The sequence below is a fragment of the Cricetulus griseus genome, chromosome 3 (genome assembly GCF_003668045.3).
Source record: "Cricetulus griseus strain 17A/GY chromosome 3, alternate assembly CriGri-PICRH-1.0, whole genome shotgun sequence".
NCBI lineage: Eukaryota > Metazoa > Chordata > Mammalia > Rodentia > Cricetidae > Cricetulus > Cricetulus griseus.
In genome coordinates, this window is record NC_048596.1 from 264735333 (window position 1) to 264757334 (window position 22002).

The window sequence follows — 22002 nt, forward strand, 5'->3', positions numbered from 1 at the left end:
GGGGAAGTGTCTTTAATGAACATACGGCTTCCACATGAAGCAGAGACAAAAGTGCAAGAGAAAAGGCCAAGGAGGGCGGGGTGCGGGGTGCGGTTATGGTGAAAGCCTGCCTTTAACCTTCAGTCTGAAGTCTTTTCCTTCTCCCAGATTTGTCCTACAGGATCAGCCTAGAGGTCGCTTCCTCTGAGAGGCAAGGTAGTCCAGTCTAGATTAGTGTCATTATTTATTCCTATAACATCTGGTACCCTTCTAATCAAATAATGACAAAGTGTCATTTCTCCTCCCTTCGCCCCCCACCTGCAAACCTGAAGGGCAGTGACTCCTGTCTGACCAGTTCACATAATGTCCCTAGAATGAAGCACTGTGCCAGACAAACATACATGACTTGAAATAATGCTCACGAATGTTTAAGGATGGGCATAGCCATATTGCTTTTAGGCTTTAGGCAAAGCATTTCAGAATTCCACATATATTCTCCAGTTTCACTGGGGGCTATTTCTAGCCTTGCTTGGTGGCAAGAAACTCTAACTCTCCTTAACATGCGTACACTCCTATGTATACATATACAGACATATACACACAGATTCACATTCCCAGGTTCATGTAGATGCAGACTCACACACACACACAGCCTTTCCCTTCTCCCAGTATGAGGGTCCTGGGGAGATTCTAATTCCTTGGAGCCATTGTTTCCATAGTCTGATAGCCAAAGGAGGGGGTACAAGTGTCTTTCTCTAGAAGAATTTTGCCACTGCAGGACACTTACATATTGGTCTCAACATAAAAAGTAACTCAGTTTACACAAAAGTTTCAGAAAATGTTACATAAATATAGTAAATAATAGTAATGATTGAGTCTCTTGCTCTCTCTTTTACTCCAAATATCACTTAGGTGCTTGTCTTAGTTTAGGGTCCTCAGCAGCAGACCCTGAAGTAAGCACAGGATTTATTCGGCTGTGCTCCCCAGACCCCAGATGCACTGAGCAGGGAGGGCAGGCAGCCAGGGGAAGGGAAAACTGCACTGGGCTCTAAGCCTGGATTCCTCACTTGGGTCTACAAGGTAACTAGAAAGTCTGGACCTTCTTGATTTCATGTTGTGTCTGTCTTTGCTCTGGCTTGGACTCCAGTGTGACTCTGCACAGGCCTGTTAATCACTCTAAGAGCCTTTGTCTCCCTTGCCTGTCTTAGTAAAGAGGGCCTTGAAGGCTGGAAGTACAGAGGTAGGTAAGTTAGCCACCCTGGATTCCTCCATCAGCAAATCTTTGCAGATCAGACCACCTCCACGGCGACAAGAATTCTCTATGATATAGAGGTTACTCCTTGCAGCAGATCTTATAGAGACCAGATTAGTCCCCTAGGGTGATGGCAGTGATGAACAGATGAACAATTTATTAGACTGCCTTGCAAAGCTAAGACAATGGCGGGCAGGAATACATCTTGGATAATGCTGCTAACTTATACAGACCTCTTGCCCCTGCCTCAATTCTTCTGTTTAAACCTAACATTCATAACAGTACCCCAAAGGATAAACTTGGAGTTATTGGTCCCTTTTCCCAATGTGTTGATTAAACTTCTCCATCTGTTTTTCACTGAGATTTAGCCCTTCAATTAATGTAATTTGAATGAGTTCTTGACAAGGCTTCCTAACTTCTGTATCTGGGCATCATCTGTGATCTCTCTCTGTGTCCCCTGCACACCTCCTCCTGTCTACCAACAAATCCTGTTATAGGCATAAAAAATATGGCTTGAATGTTTGTGTCCCTCTAAAATTCACACTAGGCCTCAAATCCCATGGCCATGGTGCATGAGAACAAGAACTGTTGGAGAGGATTGGTCAGGAGCATCTCCCCTTTATGAATGGGATTATTATTCTTATAAAAAGTAATCCCAGAACCAGGGAGGCCAAGGCAGAAGGATCACGAGTTGGAGGTCAACTAGGTTACACAGAAAAATTCTGTCTCAAAACAACGAGAAAAACAACACACTTGTTTCAATATGGGCATGTCCCCTTAGGACAGTGATCACTCCTAGGAGGCCAGAGTCCACAGCCTTGAAGGCGTCAGGGCACACCCTCTGCAGCTCTCTCCTTGGAACAGAGTTAAGAAGTTTCTAATTTACAGTCCTAAGCAGTACCTGGCTCTTCTGCGCTCCGCCATGCATTCTGTGTTGAACTCAATCATGAAACTCGCTGTTCTCTCAAAGGTTATAGAAGTTAGATATTTTCTTTGTTTCAAGGACTTCTTTGAAGGCACCCCCCCTCATCCCCAACCCCCAGCACCCAAACCACTCTTTCCCATGGCACATCCACCCTCCCCTGCTCCATCTCTTATTCTTACCCATGATGAAGTTTCTCTCCAGGTTTTAAGAGAAAGTCTCTCCTCCCCTTTAAGCCCATGATGTTGTTTTCTATGTAAAGTCTCTTTCTTCTAATGTTCCACTCCCAGCTTGCAGCCCAATCATGGGCTCAAGACCCTTTTTCCTAAAACACCTTATTTCTGAGGGTAATTATGTGTCACGCAAACACGCACACACTCGCACAAATCAAAGGGGGCTGGAGGGAACTAGGTGGCTCTTGTGTACTGCCTTCTGTCCCATGGGTACAAAGAATGATCCACCAATGAGAAATAGACCCTCGGCCGATATGACCTCCAGCAGACATAGTATCTGCAGATACTTTGATTTTGGGTTTCCTAGGATGCAGAACTGTGAGAAATAAATTTCTATTGTTTTTAAAATTACCCAGCCTTAGGATTTTGTTACAACAGCTTCCTTCTGTTACTGATCTTTTGTTACTGATCTTTCTTCCTCTGGCCTTCTTCTCAGCCCCCTTTTAACACAGCCGCCAAAATGTTGTCACGAACAACGAAGGTCATATCCGGTTCCTGGGCCTGGCTACTCCTCACTCCCCTGACTCCGTCACCTACAGCCCCCATCTTTGTTTTCTCCACTGCAGTTCCACTGGTTGTCTTACCCCTTCCTCAACACTCAGGGCTCTCCCTCCAGGCCTTTGCCGTTCTGCAAGCCTGGTGCTCCAGAATAGTCTGTCTTCAGTTCTCTACTTTCCCCAGGTCTTTCCGGTGAAAGCCTCCTGTATTCTTGTGTCAAACTTCAACCTCCTTTGCAAGTGTCGTAGTCCTTGTCCAGTCTCCAGTTATTTTTCTTTCCCAGTCCTTGTCATTATTTAGTATAATACTTATTTCCTCATCCATTCTTATCAAATACCTTCTAGGGCTGGAGAGATGGCTCAGCGTTAAGAGCGCTTGCTGCTCTCACAGAGGACCAGGGCTCATTTGTCAGCCCCGACGTTGGATGGCCCACAACTGCCTATAATTATAGCTCCAAGGGATCCAAGGCCTTCTTCAGGTGCTCCTGCACGTAATTACATGTTCATACTTACACACAGACACATGTACACAAAAATAAAAATCTAAAATAAAATCTTAAAATATCCTCCTTTTAGGATATAAGTTCCACCATAGTAGGATAGTTCTCTTCTCTGTTGTATTCCCAGTCCCCAGAACAGGTCTGGAAACTTTTTCATGTGAAATAGATCAACTGCCATGAGTAACGAGTTGGCCTATTCCATAATCATAGACAAAGCAAAAGACCTGAGAATTATTTAAAATACACACCATCATAACCATTGAAAATGAGTATTGTGGGTTCCTTATCCTAAAGGTTATCAAACACAGCATGTCCTTTTTACATTGATGTGACCATGTACCTGACAAGAAGCCACCTCAGGGAGGAAGAAGGATTTGTTTTGGTGTTGTGAGACAAAACATTTCCTGGGAAGACACAACATGCACTTCTACTCACTCCAGATAGGGAATCCATGACAGGCCAAAGTACAGATACCACCAAAGTCCAACCTGGTGAACCAATGAGTTTTATTGAGATTACTTACAGGAGTATGGGAGTGGTGGTTTGGATAGGTATGGCTCCCATAGACTCATGTGTTTGAGAGCTTGGCCTATAGGGAGTGGCCTATATTAAGTGTGACCTTGTTGGAGGAAGTGCGTCACTGTGGGGGCAGGCTTTGAGTTTTCATCCGCTCAAGGTATGCCCAGTGTGGCACATAGTTAACTTCTGGGTGCCTGTGGTTCAATATGTAGAATTCTCAGCTCCTTCTCCAGCACCATGTCTGCCTGCACACTGCCATGTCCCATCATTTCAGTAGCGGGCTAACCCTATGAACTGTAAGCCAGCCCCAATTAAATGTTTTTCTTTATAGGAGTTACTGTGGTCATGGTGTCTCTTCTCAGCAATAGAAACCCAAACTAAGACAATGGGGGAGGGGCTACTTAGAGAAGCAAAAATGCCATTACAGACAGCTGCATCCCCAAAGCCCACTCCAACATGGGTGATAGTTCACGAACACTGGTGAGCATACGCCCCACACAGCGTGCAGGCGGATCAACAGGTTGGAGTGTGTTCTTTCCAAATGACTGTGGTCTAAACCTCTTCTAGGAAGCTTGTCTGGTTTCAGTCTTCTTTGCAGCCTTTGCTCTGCTCTTCTGAGAGAGACTCTCTGCTTTTGTTGCTTACTTTTGTAGGAAGGAGCCTAGTGAATCTGGTTAGTTTCAGGGACTTCCTAAAGCTATCTTGTTTACCTTCTTGTTTAAGGAGCATCCCTACTGGATGAAATGTTGCTTAAGGAGACTCCCTGCTCCTCGAAATGTTTCAATATCAGAGGAAACTGTGATGCAATGTTTGGCTCATGCTTTGAGAGACTATAAGTTCCCAGTGGTGTGGAACATGTGGTGGCAGGGGAATCATGCTGTTGGGACTCCACCTCTGTACATTTTGTCAGAACAGGAAGCAGAAAAGACAGATAAAACGGCTAGGCCATATACCTCAGGGCCTGGACCCCAAAGATCCTCTTCTTCCAGCTAGACCTCACCTCCAATGTTTCTACAATTTCCCAAACCAAACGGGAATCAAATATTCAAAGGCCATGGGAAACATTTTACACCAAATCATAACAAAATGTTTCTAATGTTGATGTCACTGAAGTCAGCATCCCTATGACAGTCACTGAGGTCAGGCAGCTTTCATGATGTGGCAGTCATTGCCTTCACATGTACATCAAAAGCATTAAACTGGGGCAGAGAGGTGGTTCAGTGGTTAAGAACCCTGGCTGCTCTTACAAAGGACCTGGGTGTGATTCCCAGAAGCCACACAGTGCACACAACTGCCTGTAACTTTAGTTCCAGGAGATCTGATGCCTTCTTCTTTCCTTGGCAGGCACCAGGCATGCATGTGGTATACAGACATACACACAGACAAACACAGACAATACACATACAATAGTAAAATAATTTTTAAAAAGTCAAATGCCCGGAGAAAATACCCCATAGACAAGAGTGCAACAACCTTTTAATTTAACTTTGTAGCACTAATTCTAATTGTTCTTAATAATAATAATAGTTAAAAAAACAGAGACAGATATTGGGGTTCATGCTGAAGATCAGAGAAGCAAAGCGGCCAGCCTCCAGAGAGTTCTAACCTCTACCAATGCTCAGACCACAGGGGCGATCCTGACCTCAGACTGCACTGCTCCTCAGACTGCCTTCTGCCTAGACCGCATCTCTCTTTTCTCCTCCTGCCTTATAGTCCTCTCTCTGCCCAGCCATATCATTGCTGTCTTCACCTCCCCAGTGCTGGGATTAAAAGCATTTCATTCCAAGTGCTGGGATCACTCTTGTGTGAGCTCTGTTTCTCTTTTAGACAGATTCAATCTCATGTAGTCTAGGGTGTGGCCTTGAACTCACACAGATCTGTCTGCCTCTGTCTTCCGAGGGCTAGGATTAAAGGTGTGTGCCACCACTGCCTGGCCTCTGTGGCTAACTAGTGTGGCTAGCTTTGCACTCTGATCTTCAGGCAAGCTTTATTTGTTAGATCATAAACAAATATTACCACATAACTTAATGTGTTTGGGTGTTTTGTCTGCATGTATATCTGTGTACCACATGTATGCAGTGCCCTCAGAAGCCAGATAGAGTGTTGGGAACCCCTGGCACTGGGACACAGACAATTGTGAGTCCCATGTACGTTCTGGGTGTTGAACCGGGGTCCTCTGGAAAAGTATCAAATGTCCTTAACTGCTGAGCCATCTTTCCAACTCCTGAAACATTGTATTTAACATCAAGATTTTTATTTTTATTTTGTAAGTAAGAGATGGGCAAAGCCAACTTTCTTTTCAGAAAAATATGGAATGCCTCATGAATTTGCATGTCCTCCTTGAGCAGGGGCCATGCTAATTTTTCTGTAGTTCCAATTTTAGTATCTATGCTGCCTAAGCAAGCCCTGGGATATTCTTTTAGAAACTATCTTGATTTCATTTTCTTTTTAAAATAGGACCTCATGTATCCTAGGCTGCCCTTGAACTTGTGATATTGCTAAGAATGATCTCCAATTCTTGATCTTTTTGCCCCCACCTCCTGGGTGCTGGAATTATAAGTGGGCTCCACACACCTGACTTCATGCAATGATGGAAATCAAACACAGGGCTTCATGTATGTCAGGCAAGCACTCACCCAAGTAGGCTGGGCCATTCTTGATTTAAAAACATGGAAATCAATGACTATCATATTTAAAAAATCCTGAAAAATTGGACTCTGAATGTGAAAGAGCTTTGATTTTCTTGTTTTTTTAATATGCATATGTAAGCAATATAAAATAGCTTTCCGAAAAAAAATTCTTTAGAAGCCATCTCAATAAATGTGAATAAAAAGCCTAGTGACATAAAAGAACTAGGTTCCAAGTGGCAGCATGTCTGTCTCCGCAGGACATAAAAGAAACAGTCAAGATCTTAGGGTTGAGCAAATATGATAACTGTTTTCTAAGTATTCTTAAACATTTATATTCTTTTAAAAAATCACCCAGGGTTCCAAGCATTAAAATGTGTACAATGTCTCACTTCTGTTTTTGAGACAGGGTCTTACTATGTAGCCTTGGCCAGCCTGGAATTTGCTATAGCTCAAGCTGGCTTTGAATTCATATAGATCTACCTGTCTCTTCCCCTGAATTCTGGGATTAAAGGCATGCACCACCACATCTGACTACAATTTCTTACTTAAAAGTAAGCATATTTAAACTTAATTCCTTTAATAAATATTTACTAAAAACTTACAAAAACCAACGAGGATACAAAAATATATAAGGCATGTGTGATAGTCCTTTCCCTAAAAGAACTTATAATCTCATAATTAATGATATTTCCGGACCCATGTACTCCATTCACTCAAATAGTTTGTTGATGTACCAGTGCCTCCACTTATTTTCCACCTTGGTGGATTTGTGTCTCCATAAACCAGGAGCCCAAGTCAGCCCTTCCTCTCCTGCTTCATTTGGTGACAGCAACAAGAAAAGTTAATTTAAAGTGCATTTGCATCTTAGGATCTATGGAATCAGGAATTAGAATGAAACACCCATTTTCAGGGCACCTTTCTCTGTTTCAACTTTTTTTGTTTTTGACAGCCTCTCACTGAACCCGGTGCTCACCAATTGGCTAGGCCGGCAGCTCCTAACATTCCCCACTCTCAGCCTTCAGCACTGGAGTTACAGGCTTCCCTCCCCCTTTTCTTTCTCTTTTGCATTTTTTAGTGTGTGTGTTCGTGTGTGTGTGTGTGTGTGTGTGTGTGTGTGTGTGTGTGTGTTCGTGTGCTGTGCATATTTGTGCTCACGTCATCACAACACTGCACACATTACACTCATGTGGCACTTGTGTAGGGATCAGGGGACAACTTGTAGATGTTAGCTCTTGCCTTCTACCATGTGGGTGTCTGGGTTCAAACCCAGGTTGTTAGGCTTCATGGCAAGTGTCTCTATCTTGTATGAGGTCCTGGGGGGCTAATCTCAGGTCTCTATGCCTGTGAAGAAGTGCTTCACCCCCAGAACCAGCTCCCCAGCCTAAAGAAAGTTTCTCTTAATTAGATGTACCGCACAAAGCCTGCGAGGCTCACACAGTGAGACTATTTTCTTTTATTTAAGCCTTTCACAAAACTTTATTATTTCCACAACTATAACCATATGAATACATTGCAGGAATATTCATAATGTTAAATGCTGGAAAAAAAACCATTAAAGGTTGGACACAATTTAAGTGCAGCTAACTCAGGAAAACCAAACCTTTACATTATGCTGACTAAAGTGGACATTGTTCAAACTGCAATGCTCTTTTCATTTCCTCTTCAGCTAGAAGTCATTTCTAAAGTTATTGGTCATTAAAAAAGACTTTAAAGCCATTTTAAATTTTAATTCATCATTGTGGTAAAAGTTGCAGAGCATAAAACCACACACACACACACACACACACACACACACACACACACACACACACAACCGTGTAAAATTCAATGGCATTTAGCACAACCAAAGAGATGTGCAAACATCTCTAACATCTAGTCCCAAAGTATTTCACTGCCCCCCAAAGATGCTTGTATCCATTAGACTGCTTCTAGGTCCTGGAAACCACTAATCTTTTTCTTTATAGACTTGCCTACTTTGGATATTTTCCATAAACAAAAATCATACAACATAATATTTTATGTCTGGCCTCTTTTGCCTTGTAGCACATGTCTGTGCTTCTTTTCCCTTTGGCTCAGGGATATCCCATTGGACAGACATTCTTACACATTTGGGTTGTTGTTATCTTTAGCTGTTGTGTCTAGTGCTATTATGAGAGTTTCATGGACAGGTTTTTGTCTATGGACACATTTTTTTTTATTTCTTTGGGGGTGTATGTACCTAAGAATAGAATTGCTGGAGTTTATAGTAATTCTACATCCAAATTGTTGACGTAATGCCAAAATGATTTCCATGGTACCTGCAACGTTTCATAATTCCATTAGCAATGCATACAGGCTTCAATTTCTCTGTGTCCTCATCATCAGGAAATACATTTGAAAAGTTTCCCTGGAACTCTAACACAGCTTGGGGAAGTCTAAATTATCAAAATTGTTTGGATGTCATTTTCACCTTCAATATGGAATTACAGAGCTGTTACTATAGAGAAATGTTTCCCTGTTTACACTGAGAACAACTCAGTCTCCCCATCTACACTGAGAACAGCGCAGGGCACTTGTTCATTCTTCAGTCACACAGATTTATCCGTAATTACAGCTAGTTTTATAACCCACTTCTCTCCCTTCACCACACATGTCCAACATTTTGACACTGAGACAAGACACAGGCATCTACAAAGTCCATGTCTGAGAACTTCACAATTGAATTTAAAACAACAACAATCTCATATAGTGTGGTGGTATTTTGTTTATGATCTAACAAATAAAACTTGCCTGAAGATCAGAATGCAAAGCTAGCCACAGCCATACGGTCCAGGCAATGGTGGTACACACCTTTAATCCCAGCACTCAGGAGACAGAGGCAGATGGATCTCTGTGAGTTCAAGACCAGCCTGGGCTACATGAGCGTGAATCAGTCTAAAAAGAGAAATAGAGCTCATAGCTTTAATCCCAACACTAGGGAGGAGGAGACAGGAGACAGGCTGGGCCAAGAGAGGAATTTAAGGTGGTTGGAGACAGGTGGTACTAACATAGGATATTAAAAGAAAATTCCCATTTTCTCTCACAATTTCATAAATCTCAAATTTGGACCAAAAGTTTCATAAGACAAGACTTGAATGTGAAGTGCATCTGTGTGTATTGTTTTCATGTTTCTTATATCTAAGGGACCACTGGCTTAGAGGGCAGAAATCCAAAAAAGTAGAGACTTGGTCTCCCACCCACATGTAAGATGTTTCTTGTACTCACTGAGTTTGTTTTGACATGTAATTAGTCTTTATTGCCACCAGAGGGCAGACCTAGGCAGCCTGAGACCCGGTGCCCAGGACGCAGTCTTGACACTTCGTTGCGTATCTGGAGTCCTCCAGGGGGCACTGCAGCTCACGCCAGCTGCCAAAGGACACTGTCACCAGCTGCTGGCGTCGGGCAGTTGCTGCAGTTCCTCACTCCAAGCTGGTGGCAAGAGTTAGTTCCTCATTTGTGAGGCGGAGGGAGGGGCATGCTGCTGTCTTCCTCAAAACACCACTCTGCTGCAGATATCCGGGAGTTTTCCTTTTTGGAATTAAATTCTATAACCTGAATTCATCATGGGTATAAAAAAATATAAATCAAATAAAAAAGAAAAATGTATGTTAAAGTTTTCCAGTGGCCGTGTACTTTTCTGAGCCCGGGAGTGAAAAGAATACACAGCCAGTGGCTGGGGAAAAGACTGAACGACCCATCAGAAACGCCAGGGGAAAACTTCTCGCTGTGGGTCAGTTTCTGCCGGGATTCCCAGCTCTGCTCTCCACACACAGTTCCTGGTTCCACACTTCAGAGGCAGACACTGGGGACCATAGCAGCTTGGATTTTTAGGGTTTCTCCAGATTCATTTGCATCTATAACTTATTTGTAAATTATGTTACTTCTTGGCCTATCAAGTCTATATGCAAGCTATTCTGTTATAGCAGAGGAGGCTATGTATGTGTGTTTTTGTTACGGTTTGTTTTTGTTTTTGAGACAGCATCTTCCTCCATAGCTCAGGCTGGCTTTACACTCTGTAACCCAAGCTGTCCTTGACCTGGTGGGAGGGACTTCTTTCCCCTCAGCCTTCCCAGTGCTGGGGGTACAGTACATCCCCTAAAGTGCTTAAGTCTTTTGAGGAAGTCTCTATGTTCCTTGTCTTGAAAAGAAGAAAACCACAGCTGGCAAAGTTCAAAGTCACGCAGTGAACCCCTGACCTCGGAGAAAATATCACAAAATGGCTAATCACCTTCCAGGGCTGTTGGCAGTTGGTGTTCTGGTGCCTCTCTCACAAGAGGGTAGGCAGATAAAGGCAGGATGCCCACTTACATTTGGCTTTCAGTGAAAAGCAGACACTCTGTGATCCCACCCAAATGCTGTACAGGACAAGCATATTTTTCTTCACCCCATTTGACAATTGGAGAGGAAGAAATTTCTTTCCTTGCCCATCACTGGATTTACCACTGAGAGTTATGACAAAAGAAGATTAACAAGAGAACAGCGTAACAAATTTATTTGAAATAAGCTTTATGTAACATAGGAGGCCAGAAACAAAGGTTCAAAGAATGACAGAAATTGCATTTACGTACGAGAGAGAGAGAGAGAGAGAGAGAGAGAGAGAGAGAGAGAGAGAGAGTGAAGTCAGCTCTGAATATCATCTGTCATGTTCTACTTTAGTTTCTTGAGACAGGATCTCTTCACCAAACCCAGAACTTGCTGTTTAGTCCCAATTAGCTGACCATTGAGCTCCTGCTATCCTCCGGTTACAGAGAGATTTCTGAGTAAGGCAATGGTTTCCAAAACATATGAGACAGACAACATTAAAGCAATCATACAGACAATCACCCAAAATGACAAAGGAGAGCAAGTGAGCAGCTGGTAATGTGAAATTCTGGGGAGTGGTTGGGCTAGGTCAGGAGATGCACACATGGGGGTTTTGAAGGCATGAGCAAGAGGCTAGTGAATGGAATGAGGCTTGTTCTGTTTGGATGCGGTATATTTCCACACATTCTTTGTGTAATATTTTGTTGAATATTTTGTTGAAAAGAAAAAGTATAGTGGCACTGGTGAGGTTGCATAGTAGGTGAAGGTGCTTGCCACCCAGACAATCTGAATTTGATCCCTCCCAAAAGTCATTCTCCGTCCTCCACACACGAGCTCCCCCACCAACACACACACCCACATTGAAATAAATAAGGAAAACTATAAACGAGCACACCCAGATCCTGAGAGAAGATGAAGATAGGGAATCCTGGCTCTGGCCTCTTGGATCTCTAGTCTCTTCATCTACAGAATGCGGATAACAATGTGTAATTGGCAGTACCATCGTGCGCTTAAAAGAGAAGTTGTGTAGACAGCAGTGCAGGGAGGTCTGTAGGAAAAGTCATTGACCTAGTCTCTAGGGCTGAAGTAGCGCTTGCTCCGGGACTCCTGCGTTCTATGGACTAAAGTGTGGCTGGGAATTTTTGCTTCTGTTGACTGTGTTTTCTTACCCACATCTGTCTTCCATTAGAGTGTATTGAAAATTCAAAGGAAATCACATGAAATTATGTAATTTGAATGTTAAAAATAAACTGCTGCCCTTTAAGGAGGCAATCGTGAGCAAGCGAGTGATTCTTGTAAAGAGGAATATTACAATGGAAAATCAAGCTGCTGTTAATGTCATATCTAGCTCCGAAGCTCGTGCAACGCACAGAGAAATCGATGAAGAAAAGCCTCCCGGTTGGAACAGGTGATTGCTTGCCGTCAACATGTAAAAATGCAAGTTCTTTTCTCTAGTTCTACATTCTCAGAAACTCCACTAGCTAAACCATTATTTATTTATTGCATTTCCCCATGAGCCTTTTTATAAAAAATATTTATTTATTTACTTATTTATTCTTTATTTATGCATTATGTATTTATTTATTTATTTATGTGTGCATGTTCCTGTGTGGTCAGAAAACAAATTGCAAGAGGGTTTCCATGTCCTATCCCCTGTCCCCACCCTCCACTTCTAATGTGTGAGTCTCAGGGATGATAGAATCAAGGTGTTGTGCTTGTGGTAAACACCTTTAGTCCAATGGTGCATTTGGCTGAGCCTGGTGTGTTCTCTATTTCCTAAGCTCCTGACTGTGGTGGTGCATTCCTGCAAACCCAGCACTAGGGATGTGGAGGATGGCAAGACCATGCCTGAAAAAGGAAAGAAAACCAAGGATGGCAGCAAAACTAATATCAAAACCCACCACTGGGGCTGGAGAGGTGACTCCATGGTTAAGAGCTCCTGTTGCTGTAACTGAGGTTCAATTCCCAGCACCCACATAGCAGCTGACAACAGCCTGTAACTGCAGATCCAGGGATCCAATACCTTCTTCTGACCTCCACAGGCCCCAGACACGCAGGTGGCATACATGTATGCGGCAAGACACTGAAACACATAAAATAAAATCAATAAACCTTAATCCCACCACCACAAAGCAAGAGATCAATTATTATTGGCTCAAGAATTGAAGTCATGATTGAATATTAAAAATAAACTCTCCATTAGCCACCACGTCGATTCAGAGGCAAGTAAATTTTCTGCAGAGATTTATTTTGTATACATCTTGCATCAAGAGTTATCATGCCTGGGGAGTGTGTTCAAACTCACAAGTAGCCTACTAACATAAATCAAAAATAATATATGCAGATAATTTTACCCTAAAATATGCACACACGTATTGCTCAAGGCATCGTGAAGCAGGTACTGTGGTCCTGTGTTAGTAGAAGACTATGGCCTGGAATGGCCTCTGGAAAAGCCATTTTCCAGTATGTACTAAGAGCTCTAAACACACTCAGATTATTCAGCTTTGTAGTTCTGTAGGATGAATGCTTAAGATTCCTCAAAGACATGCCTCAGTCAATAGGAAGCCATTCTACATGTCATCTTCACAGGCCTGGGCCCAAGTTCACAGTGTAAATGTAGATAAATATTTGTGTCATGTTTCTTTCCCTTTCTTTTCCAATTTCGCACGTGTGTGTGTGTGTGTGTGTGTGTGTGTGTGTGTGTGTGTGTGTGTTTGTATGCGTGTGTGTAGGTGCACATGTGTGGGGCTGCATATATATGTTTGTGTTAACCTGCCTGACTGTGGAGGACTGAGGCTAATGTCAGCATCATTTTGGATCACTCTTCTGCATCACTCATTGAAGCAGGGGCTCTTAATCAAACACAGGACTCACTGATATGGCTAGTCTTGCTATCCAGATTGCTCTGGGAATCCCTGTTTCCAATTTCCAAGGAGGCTGGAATTACAGGCAGGCTGTCACACCCACCTGACATATACTTGGGTTCTAGAGATTTGAACTCTGGTCCTTATGTTATCACTGCAAACTCTTTAACCACTGTCCAGTTCCCCCAGCCTTCTTGTTTTGTTGTTTATGCAGTCCTGGAGGTTGGACCCAGAACAAGAAGATGCTAGGCAAGAGCTCTACCACAGATCTATATCCTCCAATCTTATTTTAGTTTGAGACAGGATTTCACCAAGCTGCCCAGGCTGGCTTTGTGTGTGTGTGTGTGTGTGTGTGTGTGTGTGTGTGTGTGTGTGTGGTACCTCAACCTCCATAGTAGCTGGGCTTCCAGGCTTACACCAGGAAGCAAGCATTTTTGATAAACGTGGGAAAATGAGATATCTAAATGTCCACCAATAAGGAATGATGAAGTAACCGACAGGAACTCGTACTGTGGAAGACATCTATTAAAAATATGTTTCCCAAAATTTGAATAAAAGCAAAAAGTGCTCCAATTGCACAGGTTTACATTAATGAAAAAGGGTGCATACAAGTGGTACAAAATTATCTCAACTCTGCGAAATTTGTTGTAAAACAGTGGAATAAATAGACCAAATTATTAACAATTATGAGCCAGTGAAATACAGGATGGGCAAAGGCACCTGTCACCGAGCCTGAAGACATAAGTTCTGTCCCTGAGCCTCACATGCTAGGAGGAGTGGACTGACTCCTGCAGGCTGTCTCCTGACCTCCACACCATACCATGCTGTGGAATGCGCAGACATGTGTAAGCCTGTTCTTTCTCAACACACACACACACACACACACACACACACACACACACACACACACACACACGGAATAAATTGTAATATAAAATTGAAAAAGAAAAAGAAGTATTAACAAGCTGAGTTTTTTTAGGCTGTGGGATTTTAAGTGATTTCCTTTTTTTATATACTCTCTTTTTGTATGTGTCTCTAGAATGAACACAATTACCCTCATAATAGTAAAAAAGGTAGGTTACTGCCTGGGAACTCTTAAATGTATTTCTGTGTTGGTTATCCACAGACTGACTTGTGTGTAAGGATGAAAGAAATGCCATGACACCCTTGTGTTGAACCGTTTCATCTCCTCAAAGCTCAGAAGGTACAGCTTACATCACTATGAAATTGCAGGCTTTGGCTGTATTTAGAAACTCCAGTTGCCTGAGTTAAACAAACAAAAATCATGTTTTGCATATTGGTATGTGAGACGTGTGAAAGTCTACGCCCTTAGGAGAGCATGCAATTTGCAGTGTCTCTTATTTTTATGTTATTAAACCCGTCTTTGTTAATAAGATCTATAATTATTAGACTGAAAGTATAATGAAGTTGGCTGGTTACAATGGAGGCCAGAGCCAAGTTTTTCCAAGTGTATGATGTTTCCTGGTGATAGCCGTTGATCAGAGTATTGCTATTTTAGCAAAAATAAGAGGAACACTCATGGAACATTAGTAAATGAGTTTATATTGCTTAAAAGTTTTATATTTCTTCATTTGGGTATTCCTTCAGATTTTGGGGGGTGCACATTAGTTATTTTTTTTGAGACAAGGTCTCACTATGCAGCTCGGGCTAGTCTTGTCTTGCTATGTAGACAAGGCTAACCTCTAATTTGTAGAAATCTGCTTTCCTTCTGAGTGATGGGATTACAAATGTGCAGTCAGCTTGTTTTGCTGTGGAACAATATTTGTACACTGTAAATATATATTGCTCTTATTGTTAATGAAAAGCTGATTGGCTGATGGTTAGGCAGGATTTTTGGGGCAGAGAGAATGCTGGGAAGAAGAAGGGTGGAGTCAGACGAGTTGCCAGCCAGCCAGAGAGGAAGCAGGATATGCAGGCAAGGTAAAAGACACAAGCCTTGGGACAGCGCATACATCAATAGAAATGAGTTAAGTTGTAGGAGCTAGTTAGTAATAAGCCTAAGCTATTGGCCGAGCATTTGTAATTAATAATAAGTCTCTGAGTGGTTATTTGGGAAGGGGCTGGCAGAACAGAGCTTATCACAAGACACAGAAAAACTCTTCCTACATTATTTCTGTTCTTAAATTATTAATGCATATGTGTATGAGTGTGTGTGTGTGTGTGTGTGTGTGTGTGTGTGTGTGTGTGTGTGTGTGTGGGTAGGGGGGAGACCGAAGATGGGGATTTAAGTTTACATGGTCAATCTTGATATACACTATTGTTTACATGTAATAGCCTTTGCAACAACAGGGTTAGGATAAGAGAGCCGAATGGCCAGGCTGGGCAGCCACACATGAGGGAAATATCACCGCTTCTAGCTTCCCAAGGTGGGTTTTCAGCATACGGCATTTACTATCCCAACCACCAATGAACAGTTTCATAGCAATCAGAAATGTTCTAACCCAGCATGTTTATATGTCTGCTCTTTCCATCATTTGATTCTAGAGTTACCACATATTAGAAAGGAAATATTTAAATTAAGCTCTTTAAATTATTGAAAATGTTTTGGGTTTAGCTAATGTGAAGTGAGCTGAGTGCTGTTTTATGTTGGAACTTAGTAAGGATGCTCCCTTATTTTGTGATGGTATGAAAGCATAAAAAGCAATACACACCAGTCTTCCAATTTTGAATTTGGATTTTTCCTAGGCTCAGTGAATCATGTCTGCATTGTTCTGGGCAGCAGTGGCTTCCAGTCAGCTGCCCAATTACAATATTCGGGCAAACAGTTGACACTGGACAGTGTCCTAAGCTGGGATGTTCACAGACAAGGGCAATACATTTATTTTGAATTACACCTGTGTGTGTGCACGCATACATCTGTGTAGATGTTCACGTTCATGTGTGTGCAGGTGTGCACATGTATATGGAAGCTGAGGACAACCTCAGGTATCATCTTTAGGAATGCGATTCACCTTCTCCAAGACAGGGTCTCTCGTTGGCCTGGACTTCATCACTTAGGTTAGGCTGGATGGCCAACAAGCCCCAGTGATCTACCTGTTTCTGCCTCCCCAGAGCTGGGATTCCAAGCCCACGTTACTGTGCCCAGCATTTTTACATGGGTCCTCATGTTTGCCAGGCAAGCACTTGAGCCCTGAGCTGTTCCTCTAGGACTACAGGTGGGGTAGTTTGGATGTAATTGGCTCCTATGTGCTCATAGGGAGTGGCACTATTAGGAGGTGTGCCTTTGTCAGAGGAGTGGCTTTGTTGATAGAGAAAGTGTGTCACTTCGAGGGTGGGCTTTGAGATTTCCTATGCTCAGGATATCACCCAGGGCTTTAGTTGACTTCCTGTTGCCTGCAGGATGTAGGACTCTGGCTATTTCTCCAGTACCATGTCTGCCTGCATGACATTATGCTCCCTGCCATGATGAATTTCTGAAACTGTAAGGCAGCCCCAATTAAATGTTTTCTTTATAAGAATTGCCATGGTCTGCCAGGCAGGGGCAGAGGCAGAGGCAGAGGCAGAGGCAGTCGGATCTCTGTGAGTTTGAGGTTAGCCTTGTCTGCAGAGCCAGTTCCAGGACAGTTTCCAAAGCAATACAGAGAAACCCTGTCTTAAAAAAAAAAAAAAAAAAAAAAGAGTTGCCATTATCATGGTGTCTCTTCACAGCTATAAAAGCCCAAACTAAGACAACAGGTAAACTTATCTTCTTTCTTCTCTTCCTTCCTTGTTTGTTAAAACCACACAACCACACTTTATTCACAGTAATATAATTTCATGTTAAATAACACCACAAAAGAATGTTTTGGCATACTGGGGCAGGTCTGCACCTGGAGAAATCTGTCTGCTGGGGTCTTTAGGCACCTGAGCAAATGGCAAGCAGCCAAATGCCTGCCACTCTCAGGATGAGAAAATCTGAGGTTTTACATGCTTTGACCTCTTCTTAGCTTCTGGCCAGCCACACAGGGTATCAAGACAGGGTTTCTCTGTGTAGCTCTGGCTATCATAGAACTCCTCTGTAGACCGGGCTGGCCCCAGACTCAGATCTCAGCTCACCTCTGTCTCCTGAGTGCAGAAGGCTGAGTGTTAGAAATAAGGCTTGTACCACCATACCCAGCTTAACAATTAATGGATAGGATTTTTGTTTGTTTTTTTGTTTGTTGTTGTTTTCTCTGGGTAGTACAGGTTGTCCTGGAACTCATGCTGTAGACAAGGCTGCCCTCAAACTCAGACATCCACCTGCCTTTGTCTCCTGAGTGCAGAAGGCTCAGTGCTGGGATTAAAGGTGTACACCATCATTCCTGGCTTTGGTATAGTTTTAAACAGAAGGAAAAAGAGAAAACTTTCAAGTTACAGAGTCCCCCCCCAAGAACAAATATGAAAAAAAAATTACTTTTCCTTAGTGTGAAGATCATTTGTATGTATCTAATTCTTAGTTCACTACTGGTTAGTTAAATTGATTCTAATAACATATTTCCTATATTACAGAATATCAAAATATTATTAATTTGGCATACGATCAGTACAAAACTGTTAATGAGACAATTCACATACTCTGTTTTAATACAAAATCTTGCATCTGACACACATGGTGTGGCAGTTTGAATGAAAAATCTCTCCCATAGACACAGGTATTTGAATACCTGGTCCCCACTTAGTGGCACAGTTTGGGAAGGTGATACAGTCTTGCTATAGGTGTGTTATGGAATATTATTTTAAGGTGTGTTACATTTGTTTATGCTGTGAAACATTTGATTTAATCATATAAAGATGTTACATTCTTTTATGTTGCATTTGGTTAACTCTGTGAAGCTGTGATTCTTGGCCTGTCTGAAACACCTGAGCTGAACAGCCAATAGCAAGGCAGGACAAAGGATAGGTGGGGCTGGCAGGCAGAGCGAATAAATAGGAGAAATCTGAGAGGAAGGAACAAGAGAACAATGAGAGGAGGACACCAGGGGCTAGCCACTGACCCACCCACCACCCAGCCAGCCAGCCAGCCAGCCAGCCACAGAGTAATAGTGAAAGTAACATATACAGAAGTTAGAAAAGGAAAAAGCCCATGGGGAAAAGATAGTTGGGATAATTAATATAAGAAAAGCTGTCTAGAAACAATCCAAGTTAAGGCTGGGATTTTATAAGTAAGAATAAGCCTCCATGTGTGATCTATCTGGGACCTGGGTGGTGGGCCCCCAAAAGACCAATGACAGAAATCCAAACGAGCCAAAAGAGTAAAACAACCAACAACATAGGTGTATGTCACTGGGGGCAGGCTTTGAGAATTCACAGCCTCAACTCACTTCCTGTTCACTCTCTTGGCTTTTGTGGGACTAAATGTGATCAGTCGGTTTCCTGTCCTGGCTTCCTGCTGCCATGGCTACCCGGCCATGATGAGACTCTTCCTTTGGGACCATAAGCTCAAATAAGCATTTTCTCCTGGAAGTTGGATTGGACCTGGTTTCCTCACAGCAGTAGAAAATAACTAATACATCTCTCAGTATAATTGAGTTACAGTTCATTGCTCAGCAGATGTATGTAGCCAGAGGCTGGAAAAATTTAGCAGCGTAGTTCTGCAGTTTTATCTAAATGAAATTATGGAGGATTCAATCACTTTTGTCTGGCCTCTTGTTTCCCACACCATAACGGTATTGAAGTGTATCTATGCTCTAGCATGTGTTTCAAGTGCCTTACCTTAACCGCTGAGGTGTATTCTCTTGTCTGGTAAGCAGATATCTCTATTCTTTTTCTGCTTATGGACATCTGTTTTTTTCTTCCCCAGCAGTATTTTGGCTATCATAAATAAATCTCCTACTAATATTCATTCATAGATCTTGGTGCAGATGTATGTTTTCACTTCTCATAGAAAAAATGCATAAGGATGAGAAACTAGTAAACAAAGAAGACCCTAAAAGAGACAAACTTTGTCCCCTGGAGAAGGGGAAAGGGTCACCATCCCCTGAGCAAATTGAGAGCATGGGAAGAGGGTGGAGGGAGCTATGAGAATGAGAAGGGAAGAAGAGGAAGGATGCAGAGGTCATGAGGGAGCAGAAAGGTTGGGTCAGGTGTAGATTAGAAGAAAGGGTATGTGATAGGTAGGGTTTTAGTTGGGGGGGTGGTAGGGGAGGAAGGGAGGGAGAAGGGAACTGGGGTTGTCATGTAATTCAATCTTGTTTGTAATGCAAATAAAAACAAGTCAAAAAATACAAACACAAAAACAATGCATAAGGATGAAATGGCTGGGTCATCTCATGTATATTTAGCTTTTTATATCAGTGTCATGCTTTTTCAAAGCAGCTCCACCATTTAACATTCCCAGTAGCCCTGGAAGAGAGTGCTTCATGTCCCCATTAATACTTGGTACTGTTAGTGTTATTCTTTTGTTTAAAAAGAAGAAAAGAGAAATGCTGAGACATGAGACATGTTGACTATAAGTTTATTATAAGGCCCGGCAGAGTAGGGAGACTAAGAAGAGGAGAAGAACAGGGTAAATGGCTGACCGAGATAGGGAGGCAGAGAGAGAGTAGAGAGGAAGCAGAGAGAGTAAATGGGCAGGGATCTGTCTTTTAAAGGGGTCCTCTGCACCTGCATGTGGACTTGGTTCCCATGGAACCTTGGGCTGACCAGGGTACTGCCTGTAACAGGAGAAGGCCAGCATAATGCCTGAACCTTTCAGTTAGCTTTTTACACTTTAAGTGTGTGTGTGTGTGTGTGTGTGTATCTTAGAGGACAAATTTGTCAGAGTCCATTTTCTCCTTCCCCATGTGGGTCCTGAGAATTGGTCTCAGGTCACTAGGCTGCAATCACCACTAAGCCATCTTGTCAGCCCATCTTTTTAGTTATTAGCCATTTTAGTAGATCGTAGTGAGATTGTAATTTTCATTTTCTTCCTAGTGACTAATTATGCCAAACACCTTCACAAACTGAGAGCCTTTCATGGCTCACTCCAGTGTGTCTGTACCAATCACTTGCCATTCCATGAGGGTGTTTAGCATCTTGTAGGAATCATTTATTCATCCTAGACCCCAGGCTTTTGTCAAATATTTTCTTTCAGTCTGTTGTGGGGGACCAAAATATTTCCACTACGGAATATTTTGAGATCCAGCCTTGGGTTTCACTAAACAGGAACACTGGAAAGCTCTAGCCCACTATTGTATTGTTAATGCCAGTAAGGCTACTATTGTTTACCATGGCCTCAGGGTAATATGCCTCCTAGTTTGCATCTCTGTGGGCCTAAGCATCTGAATAGGCCTGCACCTGGGCAGGGGGATCAGAGGTATGTGAGTAACATGTGAGGACGGAAGGTTAGGAAGGTTGGGGCGAGCAACCAGAGGAGAGAGGAGAACAAAGAGAGAAATGGTTCCCTCGTGGTATTGGCAGGATGGTTAAGAAACAGCAGAAAAGATGGCTAATAAAGAAATGACTCTAGTTCTACAACATGGAACTGATAGCTCTTTTAAGATGACAAGATTCCTGTGTTTGGTCTTCATCACCGCTGGGTTGCTAGGAGCTTCCAGTTCCACACCCCCCCCACTCAGGCCGAACCTCATGGGTCAAGGCTGAAACATGCCGGGTCACGACAGTCTGTGGCTCGATTTTTTTATATGGGGGAAAATTTTTCAAATTTTGACAAACTTACTGAGGTTTCCTTTTATCATTATAATTTTTTATGTATGAAGACACATGAAGATATTTAGGTAGTATGATATTTAAGTATATTTAGTAATCTTTGCAAATCCCAGGCCTCAAGCTCACTACATATCCCAGGCTGACATTAAATTTACAATCCTCTCATCTAAGCCTCTCACCTGAGTTCACAGCTAGGTAAACTTGTCCTATAATTTCCTCTGGAAATCAGGAATTTCTTTTTTAAATTTTTTTATTGTGTGTTGTGTGTGTTAATGTGGGCATGTGGAGGCCATGGTATGTGTGTGGAGGTCAGAGGACAACTTTCAGGAGTTGGTTCTTGCCTTCTGCTTTCTTGAGGCATGCTCTTTCTTGTTGTTTCAGATGACCAAAGGTGCTTGCTGCCACTCCCAGTGATCTGAATTCAATCCTGGAGACCTACTTGGTGGAACTCCACATGTATAACATAGCATGTTGTCTTAGAGTTTCTATTGCTGCAATGAAACACCATGACCAAAAGCAAGTTAGGGAGGAAACAGTTTATTTGCCTACTCTTCCACATCACATTCTGTCATGGAAAGAAGTCAGGACAGGAACCCAAGCAGGACAGGATCCTGGAGGCAGGAGCTGAAGCAGAGGCCATGGAGGGGTGCTGCTTAGTGG

The 22002-nt window shown here is 42.6% G+C and overlaps 1 pseudogene; it reads right to left on the reverse strand.

Annotated features, from left to right (window-relative positions):
• Window positions 1-6205: 6205 nt before the first annotated feature.
• LOC113835075 lies at window positions 6206-6305 on the reverse strand (annotated as a pseudogene).
• Window positions 6306-22002: the final 15697 nt, after the last annotated feature.